At 34.8% G+C, this 27,929-nt stretch overlaps 1 protein-coding gene across 3 annotated transcripts in view; it reads left to right on the top strand.

The window, feature by feature from the left end:
* LOC138315237 (small conductance calcium-activated potassium channel protein 2-like) overlaps positions 1-27,929 on the top strand; it is a 73,066-nt gene that overhangs the window by 5,733 nt on the left and 39,404 nt on the right. Inside the window, exon 1 of one of the 3 annotated variants that reach the window (XM_069256098.1) lies at positions 3,586-3,925. The exons of 1 other annotated variant lie outside the window; for it this stretch is intronic. The gene's annotated coding sequence lies outside the window, so the exon portion shown is untranslated. Of the gene's footprint in view, positions 1-3,585; positions 3,926-23,047; positions 23,087-27,929 lie in introns of those variants that run through there. One more of the 3 variants, XM_069256100.1, reaches the window with a different exon arrangement.

The raw sequence follows: 27,929 nt of genomic DNA, 5'->3' as shown, positions 1-27,929 counted from the left end.
TAATACAGTTTTGTTTGATCAATATTCATTAGTTGATAAATCAAAACAGTAACGCATTTTCAAACGGTAGAGGGTGTAGTCTCAATTCGGACCTTTCAATAATGAGCTCCTCACTTCACGACGTAAGAAAATGCTTCATTCAACAGTTTTGTCTGCAACCCTTAAAAATGGAATTGCTTGTTGAGATCATCAGAGAAAACATGTTAATGTAGCAGTGCGCGACAGTTCGAATGACTATTCACTGCCTTAATAATGATGTCGGAATAAACACATACCACATTTTTGGACCAGAATAAACTTTCTTTACCCTCGCCAAAACATACCTTATATTTAAAGACCAATTGATCATATATTCTCTATTTATTTGATGTTTTCACTTGACCTCTGTTTGACCTGGATTTGACCTATATAAATTGAGTATTATTACTCAATCAATGGTATATGAATATGATTTACACATGCTAAATACATTAGCTTTATGTTAATAGCTAGATTACCAGAGGAAAAGGATTATACAGTTATTGCCTATGTGAACCGTGTATACAGTCGTATATACATAAAATGCTCAATACATAGTTATGCAATCACCAGTGACGGTATATCAACGGTGACGGTACATCAATAATGACGGTACATTATCAGTGACGTTACATCAACAATGAAGGTAAATCACCAGTTACGGTACAACAACAGTGGGGGTACATCAACATGGACGGTACATCAACAATGGCGGTACATCAACAGTGACGGTACATTATCAGTGACGGTACATCAACAATGGCGGTACATCACCAGTGTCGAGACATCACCAGTGACTGTACAACAACAGTGAGGGTACATCAACATGGACGGTACATCAACAATGGCGGTACATCAACAGTGACGGTACATTACCAGTGACGGTACATCAACAATGGCGGTACATCACCAGTGACGGTACAACAACAGTGAGGGTACATCAACAGTGACGGTACATCACCAGTGACTGTACAACAACATTGAGGGTACATCAACATGGACGGTACATCAACAATGGCGGTACATCAACAGTGACGGTACATTATCAGTGACGGTACATCAACAATGGCGGTACATCACCAGTGACGGTACAACAACAGTGAGGGTACATCAACATGGACGGTTCATCACCAGTGACGGTACAACAACATTGAGGGTACACCAGCATGTACGGTACATCAACAATGAAGGTACATCAACAGTGACGGTACATCACCAGTGACGGTACATCAATATGGACGGTACATCAACAGTGACGGTTCATCAATAATGACGGTACATCACCAGTGACGGTACATCAACAGTGACGGCATATCATCAGTGACGGTACATAATCAGTGACGGTACATCAACAGTGACAGTACATCATCAGTGACGGTACATAAACAATGACGGTACATTATCAGTGACGGTACATCACCAGTGACGGAACATCACCAGTGACGGTATATCAACAGTGATGGTACATCAACAATGACGGTACATCAACAGTGATGGTGCATCAACACTGACGGTACATCAACAGTGATGGTACATCAACAGAGACGTTACATCAACAGTGACAGTACATCACCAGTGACGGTACATCAACAGTGACGGTACATCACCAGTGACGGTACATCAACAGTGACGGTATATCACCAGTGACAGTACATTAACAGTGATGGTACATCACCAGTGACAGTACATCAACAGTGATGGTATATCAACAATGACAGTACATCACCAGTGACAGTACATCAACAGTGATGGTACATCAACAGTGACGGTTCATCAACAGTGACAGTACATCAACAGTGATGGTACATCAACAGTGATGGTACATCAACAGTATACAGTTGTTGACTGGAGTTGAGGGCAACAGATGATTTGTTGAACCCGAAGATAAACTGTTTGTGTGAGGGTCCAACAAAGATGATTTGTGAGGGTCCAACAAATCATCTGTTGCCCGAAAACCCAGTCGATAATTGTTTTGTTATACCCATTGACTCAAAACAATGCATTTACGTCACGAATTGTAGGTGTGACGTCACTACAGTCCAACAGCACATCTTAACAGTCTATTTTAACAGTTTTTGGACCGCTCGACGGAACAGTTCATTTATTGGCATTTTTGGCAATAGCGTTTATATAGGAACTATTTTATAGGGGTATAACCATGACGGTTCATCAACAGTGATAGTACATCATTAGTGACGTTACATCAATAAAGACGGTACTTATACTTTTAATTTTTAGACGAACTCCGGTTTACGGGACATACAATGTACATCTAGACATTTGTTTTAGGCTTTCTCAATAAGGGTTGCGTGACTTGATTGACTTATTCTATGGTGTTGTCTCGCAAAATGATATAATAAAATTAGAAACAGGACCATGATAGTAATGATTACTTTATTTTACAAATAACCAAGAGATATGGAACACTCAAGACGTCCAGTTCAGAAATAGGTTTGCTACTAGATATATTTACGCCTCTGGGTATCAATGGTCTTTTCCAATATTGCTGAAAATGGATTTTGTTTTAAAATAAGGATAATATTATTGATTCCATCATCTCGTTTATTGCACAGAAGGCATACATAATCATTTTTTTTTTATCAAAGTCTTTCAAACATTTTATAAAATGTTATAGATCTATTTGTTTTATCTCATTCCGAAAATAAATCAAATACTATATATGATATAACGAAACGTAAGCGGATTTTCGTTACTTTTCTATAAAAGCTAAATAAACGAAAGGGAAGGATGTCTGAACTCGCGGTCAATGTTATTAGTTCGGTTTTGATGTAACACAAAAAATGTCTGTAATATAGTTGCGTCTGGGTCTTGCATTGTGATGGTTAAAGACCTTTTACGGTCGATGATGATCTGTTAAAAGACGTATAGAAGAGAATAGAATGTGGCGTGGCGATTATGATATTGTAAGCGTCTTCCTCTTTTCCTCTCAGCACATCATCACATTTTGCACAGGTCCATTATGGTTTGTTACCGTAAATGATTAATTGAGCACCCTGTTACCTTTTATCATCATTTGTTTCTATGGTTATTTTAAAACGTGATTTCTGCAATTGAACTAATCTATCATCGGCGATAAAGCGTTTTTACGAAAACATACCTGACCGATAGATTTTTTAATATAGCAGGTGGGACCATGTAGCTCGAGTGTAAGACGATCGGACACCCTAACTGTACGACTATTATAACTACTGAATAATTTGTGGTTAAAAGATATAAATAATGAAGGATATAGCGCTTCTTTAATTAAGAAATTTTTTGAACATTTATGTCAAATTAGTTAATAATATCAAGACTTTGATAAAGTATTTTCTATTTTAATAATAATCGCTGTCAATGGAGACTGTTGGATGATATTATAAGGAAACAAATGCAGGATAAAGAGAGAGAGAGAGAGAGACTATAATACACCAGTAACTCTAACACTAGAGGGTGGCTCAGATAAGTATTTACGGTATCGTTTCTGCTATAGCGACTCTAAAGCGATGTTGACAGTAATGCATTGTACAAATGAGCCCTCATCGCAACCAATTTACCCCCACACCGTACCTCCATGCTCGAGAACCACGCGCGCTATCGTGTATTCTAAACTTACCAGAGACCAACCTACAAGTCACATATCTGAAAAACAGAGCTTTTTAGAGAGAAGCTTTGAAGATTTTAATACCACGCCGAGGTGTCATGCCATCTCATGTTTTTAATGACATCAAAAACAACCATGTCCGGATTTAGAACGTTATGGTGCATCTTCCGGGATGCACGATATCATTGCGTAACATTCTAAGATATAGAAATGGCTGCGGATCTGGGATCCGGGATTGTGTGTTCATTTCTCTTGGACGGGACACGTATACTGTGACTATGCGGCCGATTGAAAAGCATTGAACAGGTGAGTAAATAGTTTAAGACGTATCTAGGGAAATCATCATTTAGTTTTCACTTTCCGCCGAAATATGACAATACTAATCTTTTTTTAATTTGTATCGAGGTGTGGTATGCATTATGAATTCGTTCCTAATATAATAATATTAATACAAGCATAACGGAAGAGTTATGAAAATATGCATTTTCATAACTGTATCATTAAAAAAAATGCTAATAAATATCTAGTTGATGGATCCATTTCCTTAACATGCAGGTGTTAGTATTAATGCACAAACTATAAAATATTTGATATGCAGAAATATGTAGCATATGTCAAAATGACACTGACAACATATGTCATTTTCTGCCGTCAATTTCGATCCCCAGCTGTGAGTATCAGCAGACTTTCAGACTGGTGAGCTTGGTGATGTAACGGAGAGTGTATCTGGTGAACCCCCGTGTGATGTAAACATACACCCACCCCCTATCTCTTGGCTGGTAAACCCATCATCCCGGTATGTCATTACGTGTACTTCCATCACACAAACACCGAAATCTTCATCTATTATGAATGATGTTCAGGGAAATACACCGAAATCGTTATCAAGAGAGACTGCTTTAGATTTCGTGAAAACCCGAACAAAATGTTCTTGCTGTCTTGGAGCGGTAATGCCAATTTCGTGATTTAAGCGAAACTAATCTGTTTGAGCTGCGTTCGCATTAGTTAACTGGTAAATATATAATGCTTATTATATCTATATGTATGCTACCCTTATACCACTATATAACAAAACAGCGCAACAAAATGAATGCGCCTAAAATGAAAAACATTTGAATTAGTTGTAATATATATAAGAAAACGATAAAAAAACAGTGAATGTCCATAATCTGTAAACCTTATCTTTTAGTCTAAAAGAGTACAGCTATATCGTAACAAACAGCTAAGTATGCTGTGTCCATTTCACGTACATGTATAGATTAAGCATTGCAGATTGAAAACAGTATATGAGGAAATGACATAAACGAAAGGGAAAATACTCTTTTGAAAAGAATAAGAAAACGGTAAATGTGGCTTTTAATGTATAATTACTGCTCTGAAATTTTTTATCCAAAACCAAAACATACAATATTACATTACCTTAGGTACACGTTCTACAAAACAATAGAAATTAATGATAACTTGTAATTAGCTGAATTAAGAAAATGATGAACACAGTAGATGATATATTTTAACCACTATAAAACAACATTTCGTGTCATCGCGTTATTTACAACACATTCACGAATATATAAATTCACATTTAAATGCTTTACCTGACAATCAAATGTTCTACCTAACAATCAAGTGTTCTACCTAACAATCAAATGTTCTACATGACAATCAAATGTTCTACCTGACAATTAAAGGTTCTACCTGACAATCACATGTTCTACCTGACAATCAAATGTTTTACCTGACAATCAAATGATCAACGTAACAATAAAATGTTCTACCTGATAATACATGTTCTACCTGACAATCAAATGTTCTATCTGACAATTAAAGGTTCTACCTGACAATCACATGTTCTACCTGACAATCAAATGTTTTACCTGACAATCAAATGATCTACGTAACAATAAAAAGTTCTACCTGATAATTACATTTTCTACTTGACAATCGAATGTTCTACCTGACAATCAAATGTTCTACCCCCGACAATCAAATGTTCTACCTGACAATCAAATGTTCTGGCTGACAATCAAATGTTCTAGCTGACAATCAAATGTTCTACCCACGACAATCAAATGTTCTACCTGAAAATCAAATGCCTTACCTGACAATCAAATGTACTACCTGACAATCAAATGATCTACGTAACAATAAAATGTTCTACCTGATAATTACATGTTCTACCCGACAATCAAATGCTCTACCTTACAATCGAATGTTCTACCTGACAATCAAATGTTCTATCTGACAATTAAATGTTCTACCTGACAATCAAATGTTCTAACCCCGACAATCAAATGTTCTACCTGATAATTACATGTTCTTCCTGACAATCAAATGCTCTACCTGACAATCAAATGTTCTATCTGACAATTAAAGGTTCTATCTGACAATCACATGTTCTACCTGACAATCAAATGTTTTACCTGACAATCAAATGATCTACGTAACAATAAAATGTTCTACCTGATAATTACATGTTCTACCCGACAATCAAATGCTCTACCTTACAATCAAATGATCTACCTGACAATCAAATGTTCTATCTGACAATCAAATGTTCTACCTGACAATCAAATGTTCTACCTGACAATCAAATGTTCTACCTGAATCAAATGTTCTACCTGACAATCAAATGTTCTACCTGACAATCAAATGCTCTACCTGACAATCAAATGCCTTACCGGACAATCTCAAATGTTCTATATGTACTGGACAATCAAATACTCTACCTGACCTGACAATCAAATGCGCTACCCCCGACAATCAAATGTTCTACCTGACAATCAAATGTTCTACCTGACAATCAAATGTTCTACCTGACAAATCTACTGACAATCAAATGTTCTATACCTGACAATCAAATGTTCTACCTGACAATCAAATACTCTACCTGACAATCAAATGTTCTACCCCCGACAATCAAATGTTCTACCTGACAATCAAATGTTCTACCCCTGACAATCAAATGTTCTACCTGACAATCAAATGTTCTACCTGACAATCAAATGTTCTACCTGACAATCAAATGTTCTACCTGACAATCAAATGTTCTATACCTGACAATCAAATGTTCTACCTGACAATCAAATGTTCTACCTGACAATCAAATGTTCTACCTGACAATCAAATGTTCTACCTGACAATCAAATGTTCTACCTGACAATCAAATGCTCTACTTGACAATCAAATGCTCTACCTGACAATCAAATGTTCTACCTGACAATCGTGCAATAATATATACGTTTCCTACATTTGTTTTGCGAAACATTTTAATACGCCTTCATGCTCTCTGGCGAAATTACACGAAAATCTGTATCGCGAAAATAATTTGGTTTTTAGATAGGGTCTTCTAGGCCTTGTGGTACTGGTTCTCGCGTCCAAAATTTTTCGTGTATACCCTCGCTTCCTAAGAGAAAGAAGTATGATCTTGTCTAACTCATGCTTTAGTATAGATACATGTATCACTCACAATGGATACATGGAGATAATAATGGACACAGGATACTGAATCAGTTGGCAAAGAAACAGGTCTTTAGATGTACGTAGCCAATCAATGTTGTTCTCCTGTCATACGTAGACATTGCGGACAGACAACACGATAGTAGTATGCATGTAGACCGACATTATGATGAGCTGTTAGTCCTTACAAAGCACCTGTTGAACCTGCAATAATGTGAGTACGGTTTAACTGGTTCGACTACATAGTTCGTTCATGAAGTAATGACAGATCTTATTATTGTTTTATATTTTTCAGGCGAGATTTGACAAAGCCTTCATAGGCCTGTATCAAATTCTGCCGGTCCGTCAGGATTTGTACATGAAATAATAACTTTTACCTACCGTCCCACCAGTCCAACTGTATAAAAGGTGAAGTCTCAGATCTAAGTTAATCTTTTTTATTGTTTTGATATTCACTATTTAGAATGAGATGAAAAGTTATTGATAATATCGTCGAGAAATTTAAATCAAGAAAATACAAAAATCTCAAAAAGAATAAAAAATGAAAAGTTTTCATGTAAAAATAGTTCATATACAACATGATTAGTTTGTTATGTCTTTTCTAATGTCGTTTGGAGATTTTTGTTTCGTTATTCGTTGCTGCAAAATAAATTGATTAAGGAGATATAGTGATTTGTTGAAAACTAAAAATGTTTTTTATAAATTGATTTCATAAGAACAGTCATTTGAAAAAGACAATATTTTTGAAATACTTTTTTGTTTAAGTGATGACTACTCAAGTTCTAAAAGGATATGGTTCCGCTATTGCTATTCTAAAATGTATGATATTCTAAACGGTTATCCCACACGGCCAGAGTACATGTATATTGTTAATTTGAAAAATCTTCAATCTACGTCGAATCTGCTACAAATTTATAGTATTAGAATAATTCATCTTGACAGGTGATGACGGGGTTATGCAAGTTATGGAAATGACAAATTCAATCATCTTATCGGCCGTGTGATGTAATTTTGGTACAATCTTAATTACACAATAAACATGTGTTCGTGGACATTTCCACACAAACGAAATATCCACCAAACTCCTGCCTCGTTAAAATGGATTTAAAACCGAATAAAGGAAATCCTAATGCATCTGTTGAAACAAACTTTTTCTCGGAGCTACTGAATGTTGTTCTTTTTTTTATTGAAAATAAAGTTGCAAGGATTAAGGTTCGCAGATTTATAAATTAGATTAAGAAATTTATCAATATAAGTGATATATATATATGTGTGTTTTCGTGGAGATGAACTCTTGCGACTTTAGTGTGACCGCGAAATTCGCTGAACGTATGCGAAAGAAAATTGGTTTTCAGTATATAAAACGCTCACATTAAATTGTTCAATGAAATTTTATAAGGATATCTTTGTTGGAATGCATTGTCGTTTTCAAACAACAGCGCCTGGATGCACGTAAAAAACCCTTTTCAATATATTTGGTTACATGGTTTTTTATTACTAATCTCGAGATTGACGATTAAATGATGAAATACGCTTAATACGTTAATCTAATTTCCGTTTCAATCCAATCGACATTGGTTTGCTCTGATTTAAAAAAAAAAAACCTTCTAGGTCTTTCTACATTGCAATACATTTTAAATAAACACATTGATTAAAATAGTATCTCAGATTGGTTTACGGGCAGTCATCCATTCATCGAAACCACTTAATTGTGTTTATCCGTTAAATTATTTCTTTTCCGTTTTATTGTATCATGGAATGGAATCCGTATTTTTCTCTCGACATTATCCGTCTGTAATAACGAACCTTTGACACATACCGCGATGGAAGAACAATTTCAAAATAAGGGCAGTGTATTTATCGAAATAGCTTACCTTTTTCTATCATTTGGACCCAACACAAGATAAGAAACGGTACATTTCATTTCCCAAGTCCTAAAAAATGAAAATGCCAAGCAATAGTCAGAATATTTACTTGACTTGAAAGATACTTAACTGTATATGCAATTGATATGTAATACTTCAATTTTAGCAGGTATACAATCTACGGTGGTATGCTACAATATAATTTGAAATCTCGGATAACAGAAGTAAAGTGTTCTACTTTGTATTGCAATAACGTGTGTCTCATCAAATGCAAGTGCTGAATGAAACGAACCATTAATATACATTGTGCATTATTTAAGCTTATTTCAAACTCATAATCAATTGAAAAGTGTTATAGAATACAATATTTTGTTTTCACGTTCAAAAGTTACTTCAGTCATATATTTGTTGATAAAAATTAGAGATAGGTAAATACAATATAAGTCGATTTTCATTACATTATATACTGACTACTTGAGCTTGTTATCAAGGAAACAAGAGAGAAACCGTGTTTATATATTTCGTAACCATACCGGGATTTTGAATACAAATATAATTTAATACCATAAATATGTTATTTTTCAATTAACATTTTACTGCATCGGAAATTTAGAAATGACAATAAATATAGGTAACTGATGCCATGTAACTATTCCTAACTCAGTTTGTGTTGTACATGTTGGCCTGGTTGCTGTTACAACGCATGTCTCAACAGGAAACATATTCTCAGTGTGTTTTGCACGTGTGTATGCATGTCGGCTATTTGTAATCACATGCCGTCGTGTAACACATACCCCTTTCACGTTTTACACGTGTTCCTTGCCCCTGTGATGTAGACGATACACAGACAATAGAATATTGCCTTGATGATGTCTAGCGATAACGGTCTACAAACAAATTGAACATGCAGTCGTACTTGTTCCAGACACTATGGAAGTAGTAGTTAATTTGGGATAAAGAAAATAATGTAGTCATCACTTTTAGTTGTATCGGTATACGACACTTAACTGTCAGGTATGGAAAGATGATTACTGCCCACCAAACCACCTTCACACTTGGAGTTAAATTACTTGTTACTAAGTTACTTGAACAAATTGTGTATTGCAATCTTAATAGAGATTAGGATTGAAGATCAATGTAAAGACAAAATTCAAGATTTTCTATTGAATACTGTACATGATAATAAACATTTGTCATTTTGGTGTCCTTATGATCTCGACAAAGATTTATTACTGCTGTAATAATAAACCGTCGACTAGATTGATAATTAGAACCAGTCACGTTTTTGCTATATAAGAACTTTTTTTCCAATTTAATCATATAACTGAAGACAAGAGGCAAAACATAATGTAAAACTATGGAAACAGAAGTACAGGGTTAATATCAAATAACCATGGTTACCAAAGTCATTGTTGTGGCTATAGCAAAAACGGAGGGAGGAGTGAGGCGGGATTGAACTGGGTCGATCATTGGTGGACAGGTGGTTCAGCTGTTGTGCACTCGGCTAGTGATCGGAGGTCACTGGTTCGAATCTCAGTTTGGTCACCAACAACATAAATCCACGTCATCGCAGCAAACCTTGAAAAGTTTCTGCCCTTTATTAACCAGGTTCCTGAATAAACCAAATAAATAGACTGGTCCAGTTGACATCCGCGGTTTAGAAAGTTATACTTTAATTGATGTAGAAACATCGGAACATCGGCTACATTGCGAATCCATTGTGAAATACATATGTAAAAGACACGGATGACAGTTTGGTCTATGTGATATGACACTTGAATTTATCTAAAGATGATACACCGCCGACGAATGGTATTTTCTTCTATCAAAAACAGAAGCAAATGAATGAGTATTTTTCTTCAGTTACAAAAGTTATTTACCGACATTGAAAAAATAGCTTCTTATTTTATATATTTACGCGGTTAAACATCAGTTATTAGTCCCCTGCCGGTGAAATCGTAGGGGACTTAAGTGTTTGTTCCCGTCCGTCCGTCCGTCGTCCGTTCGTCCGTCCGTCCGTCCGTCCGTCCGGTCTGTCCGTCCGTCCGGATTTGGTTTCCATACCAGATGATAACTTGAGAACGAATTGATGGATTTTAATCAAACTTCACTTGATGGTAGCATAAAGGAAATACAGCTTAGGATTGAATTTGGGGTTAAAAGGTCACAATTACTAAAATAGATTGTTTCACAAATTTTGATTTCTGGATGATAGCTTGACAGTTCAAATTTCACACAATGGTAACATATCTTGGGATTGAATTTGGGGTCAAAAGGACAACTACAAAGGTCACTTTCACTAAAAATAGATTGTTTCACAAGTTTCCGGACGATAACATGAGGCCACAACAACGGAATTTGTTCAAACTTCATACAATGATAACATATGAGAAATAAAGCTTGGGATTGAATTTGGTGTCAAAAGGTTAACTACGCACAAATGTCGCTGTTACTAAAAATGGTTTTCGGACGATAACTTGAGAACACATCAACAGAGTTTGCTCAAAATCCATACACTGATATTATAATTAAGTAATAATAACTTGCCATATATTAGAAAATGTAGGAGACGTTTAATGCTTGCAACACTTACTGTAAGATTGTTGTTAAAATGATACGTATCGTTTATGCTCTGTCAGCGGAGAATGTGGATTAGGACCTAGCGTAATGTTTCGATGGGTAGATCAGACAATACAGTCGGTCAATACAAACAAACCTTACATTACAATTATATTCTCGCGTCATTGTTTGTATAGAAATCCTGTCGATATGATATGAAAATAAGGTATGATATTGATGGCGATAGAAGGGATGGTTCTATGACGAATTATCACCTGCTTAATTTATCCATGTACGTGGTGTTTTTGTTTGGGATCAACCCTTACTCCAGCTGTGACTTGAGGACATCATGAAACAGATGGCGACATGTAAGACATTTGAGTGTTTTACATGTCAAAAACATCCTCTACATGTACTCTATGAACCATTTGCTTCCTTCATTTACATAATTATTTGTTTAACTAATAGCTTCTGACTCCTTACTCAAAAGTGAGTATTGGAGAATCAATTTACAAGTGGGATTGTCTGATTTAAACACAAATGACAGTGCTCAAACATTTCCCAACCTTACGTGTAAAAAACCGTTGTTTGAAAAACAATGAGAATGTGTACTATTGTACTAGTGTCTTCATTTGAAAAATTAGAATCAAATAAAGTAACAGTATGGAAGTGTTATCATAAAGTCTTTATTCCAATGGTGAATATGGGAGTACTGAACCAAATTTCCATGGAAGAAAATTATTTTACACCCCTTCTGAAAGTAAACACAAATATGGCAAACTGAACGCAAGAACATTAGCACATGTCATTTACCGCTATATTACGTCCTGTAGCGTTCACCATCTGTACCGTGACCATTTTTTGACAGTTTAAAAATCTGGCACGGCATCCACGGTAATCACGACCGCTCACGTTTGTCTATCACGTCCTTCTGCGTTGTCTCACGTTGTCTTGCGGTCACCAAGTTATATTTACATTTTCAATGCAGTCCCACTATGTAACCTTACCGAGCGCAGTTGGCAGTCATATAGACAATGAACTTCAAGCGCTTATCATGACGTAATTATCATTGTGACGTCACAATTGTCATGCCAGTGATCACGGAAGACGGCTGTTCAAATGGCTGTTCCATCCATGACGATAACGAATGATTAATTCATTATAGATGCAAAATTTATTGGGATTTCGTCATAAAATTGTAACCAAATGTAAATATAAGCATTGAACGTCTTTCAGTTGTCATTCATAGCCAATTGGATGCAAATTGGACAGAGGCAAATTCAAGGTAGCGCTTCATGGAATTTGCCTCTGTCCAGTTTGCATTCATATTGGCTATGAAAGCCAACTGAAAGACGTTCAATGCTTGAATGTCCACGGTAGTCTGAAACGGGGCTGCCGTGGCCGCCGGGAACATAGTGCAAACCTAGCTTTAAGCGTATAGTGGACCCTACGGTATGCCGTAGTAGACCGTAGTAGGTCGCAGTAGACCGTACTTTGACCATATACACATTTATACGCTATACCGTAGTAGGCCGTAGTACCTCAGTTAGCAACAGTTCGCCGTAGTTAGCCGTACCTTACACTACGGTTTACTACATAACGGTCTAATATGCTACATGTGACCAGATTTTCAAACGTGAAATCTAATGCCGCAATCATTGCAACAACGCAGTCAACAGTTATCTACTTCTTCGTTACCTACCACTTTCCCCTCACAACAAAAATGGATTCCCTTATTGTTTAATGTAGACTAACGCACATAAATGTTGATATAGTTTTCAGATAGTTCGTTGACATTTTATTTGATTATTCATAAATCAATGGCAACATGTGCCTAATAAAGTGTAAAAGAGACTTTTTCAAGGTATTGGTATTCATCTTCCTGGATATTGTGACCACAATGGTGGTTACACATATTGGATCACCAAGAATCAATATAATTTGACCATTGTATGATTTGATATTTAGGGGATCACTTTTAGTGTATTAGAGACGGTAAACAGTCATCATTCCCCTAGTATCACCATTCATATGATTTAAGCTACAGTAGTTGGAAGACGAAACAACCAATGTCATTCACACGTCACTAATCACGTTGCAAAGTTTCTAATTAAGAGGGTATTCTGTATGGCCAGAGTAAACAAATACTCATTACTCTGAGATGTAAACCAGTATCCGTCATTATAACTAACAACTGTACAGAGAGGCATACAACATTACTATAGCTGTGTCTACAGCAGCTTCTGAGAGTACAGACATGTTGTTTGCACATTTTTACTGGATCAACACTCAATCATCCTCGATACTCCAGGGGTTACTATAACTGACGTCATATCCATCTCTGGACTATCTTACTTTAAAACTGAAGGCAGCTCAGAAGAAACAATGTGAACCAATCACAGGCCTGCAAAGATTTCTTTTGAAGACTACAGAAAGAGCGACGCCCAAACTTCGAAGCCACAGTTAACCACAGTGTATCGTTATACGATTCTTCTGATGTACAGAAATAAATAACCTGTTCTGTTATATGTTGCCCCCAGTTTTACTATGAAATAGTCCAGCAGGGGTTGATATAATGTCAGTTATAGTAACCCCTGGATTATTGAGGATGACACTGAATGGGATTACAGCACAAATAGTGTTATCTAATAGATGATACATGTACCTTTCACTGACTTTAAGAAGCTGATGATGTTAGAGTTGCTTAATTAGTATTTGCATGGTAAATTGCTTTCCGCATTGACCTTAATACATATTCTCCAGTAAATCGACCACATTGAAATCGGAATATTAAAAATTAAAACTTTTCGAAAGCCGTTAATTATTAGTTTACGTCATTTGTGATGGTCTCGGGTACCTTTCTGCCAATTTTCACGACTCAGACTCATAAGGTAAATTTCAACCCACACGGAAAGAAAGATTATAAAAACACAGCGGTAATTTGCGTTACAACGACGGCAACATCCATACTAGATCAAATAAAGAAGAAAGCCGTCAATTTGTTAGTTTACGTCATTTGTAAAGGTCCTGGGTCCTTTCTGCCAATTTTCAACGACTCAGACTTCATTAGATAAATTTTGACATACACAGAAAGAAAGATTACAAGAAACACAGCTGTAATTTACGTTACAACATCAAATACAGAATTCAATCAGTGTATTTTTGCCTTTTATTTGAAACTTCAATATTAATGGACGGAATTTAAAATATAAATCGTCACATATATATATCATGTGCGTTCTTTCAAAGCAAATCATGTACAGTGAATGTATCATATCATTATTCGAGTCAATTCAATCTGAAAACAACATAGTTATTATTGTTTTAAACAAAAAATTAAGAAGCATGGTGACACAGAGATTATAGATAATAAAAATACTACTAAAACAAAATGTGAAATTTTATCACTCACTCACTTTTCATAATTGTATTGTCTTCACCATGGGTATTAATTGCAGTAACGTAGAGATTACACTGAATCGTCCCTTTGACGTTTTTAAACATTTAAGTGAGATCTGTGATTTATTATCAGTACACATAACTTAACACCTTCGATAAGCTTTTTACGTTCCCTTTACTCCTTCTGTTTTTCAGCTTTCGTCATTGGAACTCTGCAAATAAAGATTTAAAACTCGTGTAATTTACGTTACTAAATTCTTTATTCTACGTTACCATAACATTAAGGCGTCGTATCTGTCATTATAATGTAAATTAATCTATAACAACAGTTTTACCTGGACTTATTCATAGACAATAGAACATTACCAAATTCTTATTTGGTTTATAAAAGAATATATAATATAATTTCCACAGTTAGTGCAAGCTTCGTTACCGTAAACATTAAATTGAAATCGTGTGTTTTGCTACTATAAAACAAGACATTTATTATTTTATTTCAAACAACAGATCCTATTATCCAAAAAAAAATACTTCATAATATCTTTTTGTTGTGAAATAGTGCAATACATTACGACATGGGTGAAACAACATTTCAAATATTTTCAGTAAGATACGTTACCATCATTAAGTCAGTTACATGTCATTATTCTATTTCAAATGTAAAACTATTCGCTGCTATCTGAACTTGTACTTATTCGTGGCCTTGGAATGTGATAAAGTTCACGATTAATGTTGATTTATGCAAAAGTCATGAGGAGATAATACGCAGTTTCATAAATTGATGTAAGCTACGTTACCGCTATTTCTTAGGTAAGAGTCAAGAGAACCTCAACGAGGACGTCACACAGAGCATGATAAATAAAAAAAATGTATGTAATAATCTTGAAATATTAATCATTGATCACAAAAGTCTTCTTGTGAACTAAATATGTACATAATAAACAGAACGAAAACCGCACCATCAGATCGAATATTAATTAGCCTTCAAGATGGTCATAACATATGTATCATAAATTCAGCATGGTCTTGGACAAGTTCAGTGACATTTCTCTGTGATATACATTAAAACATTCTATTGTTGATGAAATATGTAATACATGTCAGGCCAATGCTGTCTCGTGAGATTGGTCCACAATCGTTGTTGTTTTGAATATTTGTACCCTTCAACTTTTACCACGTTGCCAATGAGGAAGTACAATTTAGCATTCTAATGGGTAAAACCAAACACGGTAGATATTTAGGGATTTAAGGGGGGGGGGGGGGGGGTGAATTTCCAGAATGTGCTTCAATACCACAGATCGCATTGGAATACTGCTCTAGAACGTAGATTACCGTAACGTAGCTTTCATAACGTAAATTACCATTTTCACTATTACGGCATGTTTTACACCGAGGAAAAAGGACAGATAGAAATGTATATATGTATGTATTATATTACCCATAGGTGAACTTTTTAAGCACTATTCATTGATTAATCGCATTACCCTTCATACTGCAGTAGCAAGCGTAACGTAGATTTCGGTCTTAAAAACTATTTTAATATTTAATTTGGCTTCCAGATTGTATCAATATTTGCAAGTTCAACCCACTAAATGTAATATTTTGTTTGTAGATATGTGAATATGCTGTCTTACCGCTATAATAATCTCCTAAATGTAGTTTTAACTGTCGATAGTAGAGCTATGGTAAGGATAACGTAGCTTACTTAGTTTCTAGGCGAGATTCAAACCTTCATATCATGAAGAAAATGAAAATATTCATATGAAATTTGGAAAGCTTGTAGCGGAAGTGTTACTTTTCTAAATGGCGATCCCTAAATTATTATAGATTCGTTACAATTACTTTACAATGTAATAATAACTAGTATTCGTCAAGCGACATTCCATTTTTACTGGTTTGAGGTACATCTTCACGTCATTGTAAGAAAATCTGTTATCAAATATTGTTGTTTAGATGTGCATGTCGTGTACTGTTATTGGTTCTTGTAAAAGAAATGTTGTTTGGTTAAACTTTTACACCTAAAGTTAATTTACAGCCTGACGACAGCTAAAAAAGAATGTATCCGCTTTACTGGAAAATAGGTGTTAAATACGATGATGTAATGGGTAAGACATTTGGAGAAAACCTCTTTAGAGTTATGGTTAGTAGTTCTTGGCTCCTATTTTACTTTTATGAATAACTAATCATATAAACGGAAGCATAAATGATCAGTTAATATCGTACATACAACGCTCGTTTTTAAGTTCTCTGTGCCACAACACAGTGTGTGAGTATTTGTTTGTATGTATATATAAACATCATAGGGATGTATTTATAGGCAGGTAATTGGGGTGCGGTCAAGTATATCTTCCATAGATAAACATTAATTAGCGTTATTTCTGTGTTGTTCTATAAGCTCTGATACGCGGGTTAAAGTGTTGGAGGAGGAGTAATGTTTGATCAATGGGAGGGAAGAGCAATATGCTGTGATGTCATGTGGCGCAATGGTACATAAAGCCGCTGGGGATGATAGTATGAAAAGAAACGAGGAAAGCGGCTAGGTTAAGAAGACGAGACCTTATTGTGGCGAACCAAAAAATAGTGGGAGGGGATGGTAGCGGTGTAATAATGAGGTTAATTGGATGTGAATGAGTTTTGTTGTGAAAGATTAGTATAATATAGATGTAAAAGATACACACACTTTGTTCATTGATCGTATTGCATATATACTTCTTGTAATCTTTATTGATATAAATAGCATGGACATTGTGTACTGTTAAATGTCTGTAAGAAAAAGGTTTGATGGTATGTTGCAAGTTAAAGAAACGAGAAAAAGATATGAAATACATTTAACTATCCTTTATCTTTTTCTGACATGTGCTTTATCTTTTTGGATGCTTCGACATGTGCCGTGTTTTCTCGGTACTCCGGCTTTCCCACACAACCTGGCATGTCCTTACATGTGGCTGTTAATGGACTAAAACAAAAACAAACCAAACTGACATGTTAGTGTTTCTGTACTTCGAAATATAATCAAAATAGCTGAATTGTATAATACGTCGCAACTTAATGTTGCTTTACTTTTCGGAAACACATGTAGACATCGGTCTTATTTCAACCACGAATAAATCGAAGTCTCGATGTTTCGAAGTTTTTCTGGCGGTCCCTTGAACTTCGAGGTTTGACTGTATTTCAAATAGGTAAGAAAAAGCAATCAACACATGTATAGGTAATAATTATCACGATTTTCCTCAGTGTCATAAGCGGTTACCTTTAGTACGATGACGGACAGTCAGAGCGATACATAACCCCAATTGAAATATTTCCTGTTGGGTAGTTTTTGTATGCCTACGAGTGTATTTATATAAATGACCTGACAAAGAGAAATATATCTCTCTACACTTCTTTGTAAACACGTGTGTAAGGATGCCATAAACACCATCATGTATGCATCACTGAACATACACTGAAACAAATATTTAGGTATGGCAGACTGAGAATGAACTGTCATATACCAATACACATTGGATGACGTTATAGAAAAAAATAACTAATAAAAGGTTACATTTGTTTAATAACCATTTAATACTGATGATCCAAAATGGTGTTTGATCTCCAGTACTCCGCTAAAAGGCAATACCAAAGTTTAGCAGTCGCAAATTAAAATAGGTCGTTAATTTTTACTCGTATGTTATGACTACCTTTACGACCAAAACCTTATATGCCTTAAATACCGATAGCTTCTGCATGGGTCATTGTTATAATAGGGGACTATTTTTAACCGAACCACACTTAACGAACCAAACACTCCCATTGACATAACCTGCCTTGAATGTTCATTGTGCAATACAAAAATTATTATGACGACATATATCTAGTCCCTTATGTGTCTCCACACGCTTTTGAAGGAGTGCACAGAAGTCGTGGAGTGATATGTACCACCTGGGAGACAAGCTTCCCCAACAGTAATTGTACATCGCCCTCCCACGCTGGGTGAGAACAGCAGTCTATGTAAGCGTTATCTATTATCGCCTGTACGAATGAAACCAGCTGGTCTCGTAGCTCCTTTAAAACCACAACAATAGCAACGATATTTATACTACAATGCAATATATTTCTGTTTTTACAAGTAGAATTATGGATGGACAAAAGATGACATGTAATTGTAGGATGTCATCTGCGCCAGCCGATCTCAATCAGAATCAAATAGAATCACCTGTATAGTTATATATACTGCATTGCATACGTTATTACATAAATCTACAAATATGTAATATTGAACCAAATTATGACGTAACATCTGGATTTATGTTGCAATAAATATGCTAATATTTTTTGTATCACGTTACACTGAAATTGACATAGCAATACTTATTTTTGTTGATTTCGTTTTCCTATATGATACAATGTGTTAAAAGTATCTACATGTGGCATTGTTATCAATTATCCTATTCTATTAAGAATAATACAAAATGTATTTTTATCAATTCCACTTGGTTCGATAACGTGTGCGTTATTATATTGATAACTATTTGTAAGTATAAGTATGATATTCAAAAATTTCCGTATCAGAAAGCCATTGGCTATTCAATTTTTTGCAGATTTTGAAATTATTCTTCTCAACAACCAGAAAAAATCAATGTTATAAGTAAAAAAAAAAAGGAAAAAAACCCCACGAAATTCTTTTAGTATTGCAATATTAATGATAACCACATAATTGCCAAAACTAATTTACATCAATCAAAACCTAATTTTCTCTTCACCATAAAGCTTCATTAAATTCCCACAAGCAGCGCTATATTGTCCAAAAGTGCTTTCTGGATTTCATTGCGTCAACCATGTCGTCTTTACTTCATTAGACGCCCTCTTGATGGGATCTATATTTAGATACCAAAATACGTCGTGGCGGATATAGCGTGTTCTTTCTGATGTATCCTTACTTTATATTTCGAGCCTTTGAGACGAATCAATGACGATAGGTACGATGGCGATTATGATTTTTTTTCTTCTAAATATGTGTTGATTTGTGTCGTTTCTATTATAACATCCTGTTGAGAGTTGTCATTCAATTAGATAATTCTTAATTATGCAGTTATATCTGAGTTACTGAAATGGATGGAGGAGTGGATGTCTATGTCAAGTTTTGTTTTGTCTCTTAACTACATCCGCAATATGATATTAAACAGGAAATTAAAACATTTTTCCATAACCTTACATTTTGACTTTTATCAGACAGCATAAACTATAGGACCAGATATAATAAACGATAATTGAATATCAGCACCTATCTGTCCATCCATTCATTTGCATTGCTTCCAGAAAGCACACAGTTGCAGTGTATCAATATTTGAGAATATTTGCTTGAAATGGAATCAATTTTAGAGTCTGATTTCGGTGTTTTCAAAAACATGTTTTTGTTAATACTATAAGACTCTTTCATATGTGGATATGAAGGATAGGGATATTCTACCCGAGGGTCACAAAATGTAGTAAAACCCGAGGCTTGCCGAGGATTTTGCAACATTTTGTGATCCCGAGGGTAGAATATCCCTATCCTTCATATCCACTTATGAAAGAGTATTTTTCTTTCATACCACGACGTTTTACTGCAATTTTACAACTATAATATCCCGCCATTTTGAAATAAATTCGAAGAAATCCACGACTGGAAGTCAATTTCCATACATGAAAAATTACGTGATATTTTCAACACAAATTCCGTTGCTTGCATCTTTTATAGTAAAACCAGTCAATTTTGTGAAAAAAATGTTAAAATTTTACCGAGGAAATAGAGATTTTGTTGACGCCGTGACGTCACGAGGCTTTATTGCATGGGTAGCCATGCAATACAGCCTCAGGCGACATGAGTGTATTGCCCTATATAGACCAGCCAGTATTACACGTGTAGGTATGAAAGAAATTATACTATTTAGCCTATTGTGTCAGTTCGTGTATATGTAGCGTTGACATTAAATGTTATCTAGTCTAGATAATCCTTTTGAGAACGAACACTTGAAAGGTTAAAACCTAATATCAACTCGGGTTTGAAATTATTTGTTATAATACTGATTCCGGTTATGGCCCATCTGTTTTCCTTTGTCCGTAGGTTTGAGGTTTGTGGATAGGTGAGGCAAATTTTTCAAAAAAGGAGAAACGTTGTCAGGATAGAAGTCAGTTAAGATATCCCGAAATAAGATGCCTTCTACAATCCTGCATTGTCGGCTGCAGGTACAGTTCGTATGTCCACCGTTTCATTTTAAAGAATTTTGACTAAACATTCAGTGATTTAATCTAAATAATCGATTTTTTCACGTTTGTTTGAGGTATGACGGTAATTTAAATCTATTCTGTGGATGAAAAAGTGAAGAAGTATATAAAACCAAATCAATCACACAAGTTGTTGTTAATGATATATCATGGATTTTCCATCTAGTGACGTCGTAAGATATTATCGGTAACGTATGTTTGACAAAAACCTACGTCATAGATAAACCAAAAAAGAAAATATACGGCTGTCACATAATTTGAATTTTTGTTCTTGAAGATTTTTTTTCTCGAAAAAACAACAACACATACTCTAGATCTTTCAGACATATGCTATAAACGATTCTCAATTGATTTTGTTTGGATGATTGAAGCTACCTGACCTTGTGTGTCATTATTACGCAAACCTTCCGTGTGCGTATCTATGTTGTATGCCGCTTTTGGCCAATTGCCATGTGCTGGACACAGGTCGGTGAATTTTCTACTGGTGTTTAGACAAAATCAGACAAAAATACTTTATAGTTTCTTGCACTATTTCACCAAACATAATCTTACCCCAAGCACAGGTGTTCGTTTCTAATATAAGTATAAGTATAATACTGGGTCAAGGTCTATAACTCGGCCGGCCATATAACACTACCCAATTTCAGAAAAAGTATGATTATTAACCAAGTAAGTAAGTTTGTTTTTTACCAAACTTTAATTCCTATGAAGCTGAAGTGTTGACATGCAGTGGTTTTTGAACTACCCATTAGAGCCCTAGCGTGTTTATCGGAGGACACCACAGTGTCCGACCCGTTGAAATCTGGCTGTTTTCCGATGTTTCTGGATACCTAGTGACATTTATACGGCATGATATATATTGTATCATATACCAAATTAAAGATAAATTATCTGGCTGTCGATTGAGAGTATTTCTATTATTATATCCTATACGGTTGGATAATAATCATACTTTTTCTGAAATTGGGTAGTGTTATATGGCCGGCCGAGTTATAGACCTTGACCCAGTATTATACTTATACTTATATTAGAAACGAACACCTGTGCCCCAAGTCACGATAGTAATTAACATAATGCCTGATGCACTCTGCTACTTGTCTTTCTGTTATTGAAAGATCATGCCAGCGGTTTTTGTTTGTTTATTTGTTGGTGTTTAGTTCAGTACAACAACAGGTTATTTCGGGGAAAACTCAGCGGAACACTCCTGTTTGTAATGAGTAGACAATGTAGTATATTTATAAAACTGTGTTGACAGAAATGGGTGTTTGGACGAATGCTAAGTTGTTCAGTTTGCTTAATGTGTTAAAAAGCATCAAGAAGTTCTTCCGGTGTGTTTGACATTGGCGGAATTTCAGCCTTAGTACGCAATAGATTAGTGGTTTTGACGTCAGAAAGCAACTTGTAAAAAGACAAAGTCAATGCACTTTCAAACTCGTTTTCACTTCAGCAAATTCATGATAAAGAAAGTTTATATACTTTATGGAAATTGCTTTATTAAGAATCTTATTCTCGCTTAAATGTTCAATTACATATTCCACCTCAAAAGACAAAGAGAGATAAAATTAATTGCATATTTTTTTTAAGTTTTGTTTTATTTGAATTATGTTATCTTATTTAAATATTGGACATTATGTTGACAAACATGTACTAGTGGTGATTGTAAGTTTGATACTAAATTCATATGAATGAAATGATTAATTGTTAAAAATCGATTGTTTTTGCTGTCTGCGTGTCATATTTACAACCTCTATCACGACTACGTCAATTCGACCAATTGTACTTTTAATGAACTAATTTGCATATTAGATACGTAGTTGAAGAGTTCCACGAACGATAACTTCCGGTTTGTTCTCCTATTATATAACTAAAATCTCATGTTTACTCGAATGATCACGTCTGTAGAACCATCTGTTTATCACTGAGAGGCGGTTCGACCAAGAGAGTAAGTACTGCTTCGCGGATTTCTATTCTAGCTCAATATGACACTAAAACTTGTATACAAAACTGTTATCTTTCTTGTTTCGAAATCAAACGGAATTGTATAAGCTTATCTTCTAGCACTTTTTTCTACTTTTTGTTATATTTTCATATTTGAAAGTTCCGATATAATTTCGAATTTTGGTTGAAGTCATTAACTTGATTTCTGAGATGTTGGATTACGGCTTTATCTATTTGGAAGCATCTATGGTTTTCTAATCAGGTTTGACAATTGATGTAATGCAGATAACTGTATATGTTGTGAAAGATTTTGGCCGCCAGCCCTTTGCAAGCCTCGGGTTAACCAGACGAAATATTCCAGTCGATTTGAGATATCTCTGTCCACCAGACAGACCCATGTAAGATTCTACTTATCCCTTTTCCCCCATATTTCAAAGGGGTATCATGTGTTTGTTAGGCAAAATGCAACTCTGTGTTGCATAGGGCGTAAAACTTCTCACAGGGGTTAGACAATTACATGTAGTCTTCAATACATGCGATGTAACCGCGGCGTACATTGTGGATGGTGTAATCATTTGTGACAAGGCATAAAGATGAAATGATGTCAATGAAAATGTGGAAAGGCAACTCAAAAAAATCAAACAGAGGTCTGTCATGTGGACAGGCATTTCTTAGGACTAATTTTAAAAAAATCAAATAACTTGACATCGTATGGCGATTTGAGTTACATTTGAAAGTAAGAAGATCACATGTGTAATCCTTTCTTAACCTACATTGCATAATGTGTATAGGATAAAGACAATATTTCATTGATTCTCACAGAAGTCTGCCTTTAGAAATATATCCCAAAGAGCGTTATATATACAGTAGTGTCCTTTAATTAACATTTTACAGATGGAAATAATCCTCCTGCAGTTGTGTGACATTAAAATTATGTTATAATTAACTCTGGTATAATTAACTCTGTTATAATTAACCCTGGTATAATTTATTTTGTCATGCAATCGTTAAACTATCTACATGTATGGATAGTCTATTAAGCACATATATATCAATGTTGATAATGCCACTATCATTTAGACGAGATGTCGCTATGGCAACGGTGTCTTTCTCACTAAGAGAATCAGAAGATGCATCTAGTACACGCATATAGAGCATTAAGGTCGTGTGATATAGTTTTACGACTGCAATATTGGACGAGCAGGCCTAATTTGCAATATATCTGCTTTGGATACGATTTCGGTTTTCTAATGAATTCCATGACATCTCTCAATAGATCTTCTATCCCACAATTGTTTGTAATATTGTTATTACATATGGCGCTACTGATGATACCGTATGTGGAAATCTGTTGCCACAATGCTTCCTAGGTTATTTTGTGATATGATATATCTTCCAAAAATCTGTGATTAATGACTTTGTTTACGTTTCGGAAAGTGAATTATCAATTTATAATTTTACTTTCATCGAAGATATTCTATCAACTGGAAATGAAGCTATCTTAATAACAATACCTCATATATTGTATACCGTATTGGCATTGTCACTTTTTGTTATTAAATCTATTTCAATCTTTTCTTGCATATCATTTATAAAATATTTATTCAACTCACTGAAGTAATATGAAATCATTTTAATTTATAAATTGAATATCAACGAGAAGTTATCATTTTGGCATTCCCACGAACTATTTTTTAGCAATTTTCTTACTCTTTATAGCAATAACAAGCGATATTCAACATATTTGACATTTAATTAATGATAAAGGATGTTCTTATTCTTCAATTAGATTATGAATATATATATATATGTATAGATACCTTTTATTGATAATTTTCTGGATCAAATGAACTGGAAAATACCTACAAGCGCCTTTCTTTGTTACATTGAAATCTAAAGCCAATGACTCACACCTTTTCTGAGCTATGGGATGAGGGTAAAGTTCGATAAAATGAGTAAGTTGAAAGAGAACACACCAATATAATGTATATTAGGCAATAATGAAACGTTCACAAAATGATGTGAAGCCATGTACTATGCCGAAACGGTAACTATAAAACATGGCCACCTGTTGATAGCATTATATATATCAATGGCAGCTAACTTGAGAGAAGAGAATATTGCTGTCCCAATGGAAAAACCGCAATTTATTAGCTTATGACACTTTATGGGATGGTAAAAAAATCATTTTCGTTTCTTTGGTTATAATACCAATATTATAAAAGAGGAAAAGACATTTATGATAATGAACGACAACATTCAGAAAAAACATAGATCCAGACCTATACGAAACGATATTGACGAGAAATAATACGCCAGTAAAAGACACAGTCCATTTAAACTAATATTCTCTTCTTTGTTTCCGGAATCTGAATAAACCATACACGACCACGCATAAATGATATACAGAGATATCTCAAATCTCAGGAGAGTTCAGTTAATGCCATAAACAGGTTTAGGTCTGACGTTTAAATGTAGTGGAAACAACATTCACTCAGAACCGTTTGATATCACTCACAGGGGATAAACGTTTGCTAACTGATCAACGAAGGGGGACGTCTATGGTTCATATCGTTATCATGGGAATCGGTATGTCTTAGTGTGTATTCAATATTTTACCCCCGCGTACTTTATTTTATTTGGCTATGTTTTACTGGTAAGGCAGAGCAAATTGTTTTATTATGTTTCACAAACATCTGTGTGGATAACAAGGTACCGCCCAATAATGGCGTAACAATGCCCCCATTGTTTATTTCCCTGCCCAATTGATATCAATGGTTGTTTGATGGCTTGCCAGGTTTGAAGGTTGAGGTGTAGGTCAATATTCTGGGAGATTATCCATCACTTTCCAATCACAATACTTGTCAATCACAATCCGCATATGATTTCTGTGTCTATTGTCAATTTTTTTTTTGTTATCACACATACTAATGCAAATAATTTTAATCACATGTACAGTTTGCTTGATTTAACGTTTGGAAAGTCAAAGTAGCTGGATAACAAACAACCGACAGTGGTCAGTATCCGGTAACTGTCCCCACATGGAAGGATTTGTTTGCGGCAAAATGACTGGACCCCTTAAAGTTCTATGGTCTATAATTTTCGCTCTTTTTGTCATAGTGAAAACTGTTTAAGTGTTATACATTTTTCTCTCTGTCTGTCTGAGATTTAAACTTTCTAATATTAATACTTTTTTTAAGTTGCAGCAGTGGAAATATTTTTAATTATAAAAGTATAAAAAACAATTTAACGTGTACACGTGAAAAATAGACTCGAAAGATGCTGAATCATTCCAAACTCTTCGCGACAATATCGAAGTAACACGAGAGTTGTGAAACCAAGAGAAAATGTCAACAATACGTTCAAAAATCAAATGTTTAAGTGACATATCGTTACAGTGAAATTAGCATGCAATATAACTTTAACCACTAGACCACAGCGGTCCTTGTACCTAAAGTACCAACTCCCAGTCTACTAGTTTAAGTGTAATCTTGATCAGGAATTATGATATTGTCTTCCATTACAAGTTTCATTAATATTCCTTAATTGTAAAAATAAAACACTGCTGAAGAATGATGTTTTTTCTATTAAAATATGAGCGGACGAAAAAGCATTTGATTCTTTTACAAAAGTTACTTACTTTACACCATTGCCACCATTGAAAGGTTTGAACTTCTCTTACTTCAAGTTAAAAATAGTAAACATAATTAACTGCGTCCAAAAAACTAGGCACTAAATGGAATGAAGTACTAATTGCGCATTAACCAAAGACAAAACATTTGTTTTTTTGTTTTTTTGTTTCGTTTTGTGATAATTAGACACAGATGAGTAAACACCAGTTATTAATGAAATGGAGAGTTTGCTATATGCTCTATTAGCGGTGGATCATCTTTAAATAATCCCTTAATACAAAATTACCCACCTAAAGTATTGCAGAGTTGAAAGAGATGCTTTAACTCAGGACTTTTCCCGAACCTCTGCAATGATTTTCAATAGACACTATTATTTTAAGGTGATTTCTTAAGGATTAGGATTTTGAAGAAACTGGAGGGCTTGGTTCTGCAAGATTATGTAGTACAGTAGGTACGTTTGCTGGGCCTAATTTAAAACATTTATCTGATAGTTAGATTAGCTTTTTTCTTCTTTGTTATTTTTCTTTTAGCTGATATGTATATATAGCTCTACCATAATAAATATTTCTAATTGTGACGTCTAAAGTAACTGAAGTAGATATACGACGTCATAAACTCGACCATGCAGTATAATTTGTTTGGTCAAAATACATCAGAAATATTTATATGCTCATAATATACACATTATCGTAGCAGCAGAGCATGCTAAATCAGAACCAACTCTAATCATATTTATGTAGTAACGATATAAATCGTCAGACTTTAGATTACAACTGCTTTACCATGTGGCTCACTAATGGGTTTCTGCCTGAGTCGTATAACAGACGATATATTTCATATCAGCATCAGATGGATTATAAAGCATGTGAAGAGTTCCTCTACCTACTTTATTGTTCTGTTGCGAAACAATGTACTTGTTACCACTATCCAGAAAACCAATACATAATAGGAAATGCTGCCGAAAATGCACATTTCAAGAATACATATGTTCGATATATTACAATATGTTTACGGAACGGTAATGTTTTCCTGAAATTGGCGATCAAACACAGCTCACTACAAATGGAACGAGTCAGATTCTTTAATTTTATCATTATAGATATCACATATTCGGAATTGAACGAAGGACATTTGTCTGCCGTTTGAATCAGAACTGGTCGTTTGTGGTTTCCATTTTCATAAAAAGCTGTTTACGTCCAGTTATGAACCCTTGTT

This window comes from Argopecten irradians, chromosome 2 (genome assembly GCF_041381155.1).
Source record: "Argopecten irradians isolate NY chromosome 2, Ai_NY, whole genome shotgun sequence".
Taxonomy (NCBI): Eukaryota; Metazoa; Mollusca; class Bivalvia; order Pectinida; family Pectinidae; genus Argopecten; species Argopecten irradians.
This window is presented reverse-complemented; position numbering and strand designations above follow the sequence as displayed.